The sequence below is a fragment of the Salvelinus sp. IW2-2015 genome, unplaced genomic scaffold (assembly GCF_002910315.2).
Source record: "Salvelinus sp. IW2-2015 unplaced genomic scaffold, ASM291031v2 Un_scaffold4367, whole genome shotgun sequence".
In the NCBI taxonomy this organism is placed as follows: Eukaryota; Metazoa; Chordata; class Actinopteri; order Salmoniformes; family Salmonidae; genus Salvelinus; species Salvelinus sp. IW2-2015.
The window spans coordinates 50,204-57,703 of record NW_019945637.1 but is presented as its reverse complement, the minus strand read 5'-3'; positions in this window follow the sequence as shown (position 1 = coordinate 57,703).

The following is a 7,500-nucleotide window of genomic DNA, read 5'->3' as shown; positions in this document are numbered from 1 at the left end:
ATCAGTTAGAACCCACTGTAATCTACATTCAGTAACCAAATGATCAGTTAGAACCCACTGTAATCTACATTCAGTACACCCATTCAGTTAGAACCCACTGTAATCTACATTCAGTAACCAAATGATCAGTTAGAACCCACTGTAATCTACATTCAGTAACCAAATGATCAGTTAGACCCACTGTAATCTACATTCAGTAACCACATTAGTTAGAACCCACTGTAATCTACATTCAGTAACCAACTGATCAGTTTAGAACCCACTGTAATCTACATTCAGTAACCAAATGATCAGTTAGAACCCACTGTAATCTACATTCAGTAACCAATGATCAGTTATAATCCACTGTAATCTACATTCAGTAACCAATTGATCAGTTAGAAAACCACTGTAATCTACATTCAGTAACCAAATTATCAGTTATAACCACTGTAATCTACATTCAGTAACCAAATTATCAGTTAGAACCCACTGTAATCTACATTCAGTAACCAATTGATCAGTTAGAACCCACTGTAATCTACATTCAGTAACCAAATGATCAGTTTAGAACCCACTGTAATCTACATTCAGTAACCAAATAATAATTTAGAAACCACTGTAACTTGCAAAGAATAACTTACATTATTGTATGTACAGCATAAAAGTTAAATCATGTAATGAAGTTTACAAGCTTGATTACAGTTACTGTCTTGCTCATGTATAACAAGGGAATATATTTGCATTAGTTTGTACCAAATCTTTACCTCGCATAAATTTTGCAATATTCCACAAAGTCCCCACATTCTTTGGAATGATCAATCGATCAACTAATCAATAAGTCAATCAATCCAGCCATTAATCATAATGGTGTGTTGAGCAGTGAAAAGACCATTGTCTCTTGGAGAGGTGAGTCCTGAAGTCGTAGTCAGTCGCCCCTGTCCAGATGACCCCTGAAGTCGTAGTCAGTCGCCCCCTGTCCAGATGATCTAAGCCGTAGTCATTGCCCCCTGTCCAGTGACTCCTGAAGCCGTAGTCAGTCGCCCCTGTCCAGATGACTCCTGAAGCCGTAGTCAGTCGCCCCCTGTCCAGATGACCCCTGAAGCCGTAGTCAGTTGCCCCCTGTCCAGATGACTCCTGAAGCCATAGTCAGTCGCCCCCTGTCCAGATGACTCCTGAAGCCGTAGTCAGTTTGCCCCCTGTCCAGATGACCCTGAAGCCGTAGTCAGTTGTCCCCTGTTCCGAGATGACCCCTGAAGCCGTAGTCAGTTGCCCCCTGTCCAGATGACTCCTGAAGCCGTAGTCAGTTGCCCCCCTGTCCAGATGACCTCTGAAGCCGTAGTCAGTTGCCCCCTGTCCAGATGATCCCTGAAGCCGTAGTCAGTTGTCCCCTGTCCAGATGATCCCTGAAGCCGTAGTCAGTTGCCCCCTGTCCAGATGATCCCTGAAGCCGTAGTCAGTTGTCCCCTGTCCAGATGATCCCTGAAGCCGTAGTCAGTTGCCCCCTGTCCAGATGATCCCTGAACCATAGTCAGTCGCCCCTGTCCAGATGAGTCCTGAAGCCGTAGTCAGTTGTCCCCTGTCCAGATGATCCCTGAAGCCGTAGTCAGTTGCCCCCTGTCCAGATGATCCCTGAAGCCGTAGTCAGTTGTCCCCTGTCCAGATGACCCCTGAAGCCGTAGTCAGTTGTCCCTGTCCAGATGATTCCTGAAGCCGTAGTCAGTTGCCCCCTGTCCAGATGAGTCCTGAAGCCGTAGTCAGTTGCCCCCTGTCCAGATGAGTCCTGAAGCCGTAGTCAGTTGCCCCCTGTCCAGATGACCCCTGAAGCCGTAGTCAGTTGCCCCCTGTCCAGATGAGTCCTGAAGCCGTAGTCAGTCGCCCCCTGTCCAGATGACCCCTGAAGCCGTAGTCAGTTGCCCCCTGTCCAGATGACCCCTGAAGCCGTAGTCAGTTGCCCCCTGTCCAGATGACCCTGAAGCCGTAGTCAGTTGCCCCCTGTCCAGATGAGTCCTGAAGCCGTAGTCAGTTGCCCCCTGTCCAGATGACCCCTGAAGCCGTAGTCAGTTGCCCCTGTCAGATAGTCCTGAAGCCTAGTCAGTTGTCCAGATGACTCCAGGAGGTCAGCTCAACGAGGGAAACTGAACCATACTCTTGAGACTGTGAAGCACGGGGCCCTCAAGACGTTAATGAAACCAAGGGCCCTTCAGCTATTGTGCCGTGCTTAGTCCTACACACAATGTGCTCTGTGTCTGTCCACCCTGTGTGTACTCTTATCCATGAATACTGCCCCTCTAGCCTTTACCCCTATACAACTCGCTCTCGACACGCACGCACGCACGCACGCACGCACGCACGCGCACACACACACACACCCTCTCTGTAGGACCCCCCACCTACTCCAACAGTTCTCTTTGACTTCTTATGACACACTGGTCTGTAACAAACTAATTCTTATTACACACTGGTCTGTAACAAACTAATTCTTATGACACACTGGTCTGTAACAAACTAATTCTTATGACACACTGGTCTGTAACAAACTAATTCTTACTACACACTGGTCTGTAACAAACTAATTCTTACTACACGCTGGTCTGTAACAAACTAATTCTTACTACACACTGGTCTGTAACAAACTAATTCTGTAACAAACTAATTCTTATGACACACTGGTCTGTAACAAACTAATTAATATTACTCATGAATGGTCTGCCATTCACATGAATGACATCACTGCACTAAAAGAAAACCTTCCCTTGAAAAATAATTTTTCCTCATGTTTCACATAGCAATAACCATGTGTATGTTAAAGACTGAAACTAGCCTACAGTAGTTTACAGTTATTTGCTGTATACTTTATGCTAATCCACATTTGTTTCCTCCATTAATTGAATGTAGTTGATCGTTATGGTTGTTGAGGAGAGAGGCGACCGTGTCAGAAACACTTGTATTATCGTGGTCATTTCTGCACCCCGTGTCAGAAACACTTGTATTATCGTGGTCATTTCTGCCCCCCGTGTCAGCTGCACTGCCGTTATTAACTGAAATAAACAACACAAGTGAAAACCAGAGTATGCCCAGTCAAAGATGCCTTCATAAAACTGTGTCCTGTGGTATCATGGGGTATTATGGGGTGTTATGGTGTGTTATGGCTACTGGGGTCGCTCATTAAAGCTCCATTGAGAGCTGATTTAGCCACAGTGAATCACAGTGTCCCTCACGGCTAAACAATATTGCAGGGGCCTCCCTCTCTCTTTCCTTTTTTCCCTCTCCGTCCCTTTGGCTGGCCTTCGCTGGGCCGGGGGGMTGGGTTCCYGTGCGCTCGGGAACTACGTGCCTGCAGTTCAAACAGCCTGGTTGCAGGGGTAGGACAGGGTAGGAAACCCAGCTGTCATGTCTAATTACAGGCCTGAATACGGAGCAGGGCTGAATAACTAACGCAGGGTCCAAAGTGACGCTAGCTACTAGCTCTGTACAAGGGGCCAATACTGTATGGACAGACAAACTGGCTTTGGCTTTAGAACTACAGTTGCAGTGACGGGGGTGATCTGCTGTTTCAGGACTGTGTGTGTGTGTGTGTGTGTGTGTGTGTGTGTGTGTGTGTGTGCGTGCGTGGCGTGCGTGCGTGGCGTGCGTGCGTGCGTGCGTGCGTGCGCTGCGTGCGTGGTGCGTGCGTGCGTGCGTGCGTGTGTGTTCGAGAGAAGGAGGAGAGGAGGTGGACAGGGTTCTGAGGTTCAGTAAGCGTGCTATGTTTAGACTAGTTTGAATGCAGTAACGAACAGAGTTTTCCTCTTCATTCTTCTACGTACTTCTGCATGCTTCTTTGATGTTGTTTCTGTCCCATGAGGCACTTGGTCTTTTGGCTTCCGACGTAGTGTCAGTGGGGAACGAGGAAGAGGAGCGACGGTTGGTGTGTTTGACAGTGTGTGATGAGGATTCTGTTGATGGCTTTGTGATTCCTGAGACACATTATGAGTCTGCAGATGTCTGTTGTAGGAACATTATAACACCTTAATGTTAAAAGTACTTTATGCTTAGGACAACATCTCTCATTGAAGTGACTATAGACTACAGTATATTTATTCTCTGGTCACTATAGACTACAGTATATTTTTCTCTGGTCACTATAGACTACAGTATATTTATTCTCTGGTCACTATAGACTACAGTATATTTATTATCTGGTCACTATAGACTACAGTAGATTTATTCTCTGGTCACTATAGACTACAGTATATTTATTCTCTGGTCACTATAGACTACAGTATATTTATTCTCTGGTCACTATAGACTACAGTATATTTATTCTCTGGTCACTATAGACTACAGTATATTTATTCTCTGGTATTAGGATGTAGACTACAGTATATTTATTCTCTGGTCAATATAGACTACAGTAATATTTATTCTCTGGTCATTATAGACTACAGTATATTTATTCTCTGGTCACTATAAACTACAGTATATTTATTCTCTAGTCACTATAGACTACAGTATATTTATTCTCTGGTTATATAGACTACAGTATATTTATTCTCTGGTCATTCTAGACTACAGTATATTTATTCTCTGGTCACTATAGATCACAGTATATTTATTCTCTGGTCTCTATAGACTACAGTATATTTATTTCTCTGGTCACTATAGACTACAGTATATTATTCTCTGGTCACTATAGACTACAGTATATTATTCTCTGGTCACTATAGACTACAGTAAATTTATTCTCTGGTCTCTATAGACTACAGTATATTTTTATCTGGTCATATAGACTACAGTATATTTATTCTCTGGTTAATATAGACTACAGTATATTTATTCTCTGGTCACTATAGACTACAGTATATTTATTCTCTGGTCACTTTGACTACAGTATAGTTATTCTCTGGTCACTATAGACTACAGTTATTTATTCTCTGGTCATTATAACTACAGTATATTTATTCTCTGGTCACTAGGATGTAGACTACAGTATATTTATTCTCTGTCACTATAGACTACAGTATATTTATTCTCTGGTCACTATAGACTACAGTATATTTATTCTCTGGTCACTATAGACTACAGTATATTTATTCTCTGGTCACTAGGGTGTAGACTACAGTATATTCTCTAGTCATTAGGGTGTAGACTACAGTATATTATCTAGTCACTAGGGTGTAGACTACAGTATATTCTCTAGTCACTAGGATGTAGACTACAGTATATTCTCTAGTCATTAGGGTGTAGACTACAGTATATTCTCTAGTCATTAGGGTGTAGACTACAGTATATTCTCTAGTCTTAGGGTGTAGACTACAGTATATTCTCTAGTCAGTAGGGTGTAGACTACAGTATATTATCTGTCACTAGGGTGTAGACTACAGTATATTCTCTAGTCAGTAGGGTGTAGACTACAGTATATTCTCTAGTCAGTAGGGTGTAGAATACAGTATATTCTCTATTCAGTAGGGTGTAGACTACAAGTATATTCTCTAGTCAGTAGGGTGTAGGCCATAGTATGGAGGTCGTTATACTGTGCTTAGTGTTTAGGATCTGAACATTTTTCTGGAACACTTTTTAAACACATCAATGTATTTTGAATTCCAATGAAAACGTGTCACAGTGTTTAGAATGTAAAACCAGTGCATATTTATTTGCTGTAATACTTGTTAAACACATGAACACGTTTATTCAGTACAAGTCATTAGGTTTTGGACATTAAACACTGGGGGTGTTGTTTTAACACTGTAGGGTGTAAAGCCGTATTTGCATATTTCCCAGCATGCTTTTCAAATGAATGTGAGAGATAACCACCAATCACTGTGTTTGTTAGTGACAGAGATATGATTGTTACCTTCAATAACTTCTCCTACTGAAGCCTTCACCAGATGACTAAGTGACTGTGTTTCAATAAAAATAAACCCTTAATGACCTCATATTATATATGTCATACGGTCTTTAGTTATGGCCTAGTTATCCTCGACATTGTGGTTTGAAAGTCCTGGCTCATGGGCCACATCAGACCTGCAAGTCACAATATGCTGGTTTGTGACGTGATTAGTCATTCCTATCAGAATCCGGCCAGAGGGAGGATATCCAAGAATTAGACCATTTTATCATCCACAACCAGCACTCAGAATGGCTGCTATGGTGAAGGACTGAACAAACAAGACTACTTAAACCAGGACTCCCCAACTGGGGATTTCACTATTTCTTTCATTTTGGAAATCTGTTCCAAAAGATTCCTATTCATAATAAACATTACTGTATACGTGATCATAGACGCAAGGTAAGCAAGGTTTGAAATGATTCATTTTAGTCAAATATTAAGTCTGTTTGGGCTTCTTGCAGTCAATTTGCAGTCTACAAATGACTTGTAGATATGTTCCGGACCCCTGCACCGCCGCTCCAAAAAAATTGGGCCATCAGCTGCATCTAATAGATGACCTGACCTAAAGCATCTAAACTGGAACAACCATCTCAGTAACGGGTGGAATAAATCCATCCCTTACCGATTGGATTAGTTTAGAACAATTTGAGTTATTTATCTTTTTATAGTATAAGATCATTTATTCAATCAATGTGCATGAGGAAAAACAGATATTAAAGCAAAACTATTCTAAAGATCAACAAAGCATGCTGGGAAATATGATAATGAGCCCCCCTCCGCTGAGAGAGTTAACTCTGAGAGAGTTAATGAAAATGAACTCAACACAGTTGAGTAACAACAACACCACGTGATTGAAAATATTTCTTGATTCAAATGTCCTGTTCAGTTGTTCTGAAATGTAGGTAAGGTGACAGACATTCATTCCTAACACTGATCTGAATTAAAGACATCACATCAATTTCTAACGACTAAATGCACTCTGAACAGGATGATGGAAAAGTGTTTAAAATCTGAACACCTAGGAGATATAGGTGATCGCCTGGTTGGAAACTGACTGGAAAAAGCTGACTATCATGTTGAATATTGCGTTCTAAACACTTGTGTTTAAGATGGGAACGCTTATTGGCTAATCTAAACACCTAATGTTAAAGTTTCATACACAGACATTTAGGTTATAAACGTGTCACATGTTTCAGGGTTTTACAGTGATTTACAATGACTCTTGTCTGTTCAAGGGAGTTCGTGTGATTAGAAAGTGCGTCCCAAATAGCAGCCTATTCCCTAGATAGTGCACTACTTTTGACCAGAGCCCTATGGACCCTATATGCCCTATGGGCCCTGGTAAAAAGTAGCCCACTACGTAGGGAATAGGCTGCCATTTGGAACACAAACATGGTCCCGTTTCTAACCTCCATAAAGGGCTGGTTTAGTCCTGTTTCTAACCTCCATAAAGGGCTGGTTTAGTCCTGTTTCTAACCTCTAAGAGGGGTGGTTTAGTCCTGTTTCTAACCTCCATAAAGGGCTGGTTTAGTCCTGTTTCTAACCTCCATAAAGGGCTGGTTTAGTCCTGTTTCTAACCTCTGAGTGGGGTGGGTTAGTCCCGTTTCTAACCTCCATAAAGGGCTGGTTTAGTCCTGTTTCTAACCTCT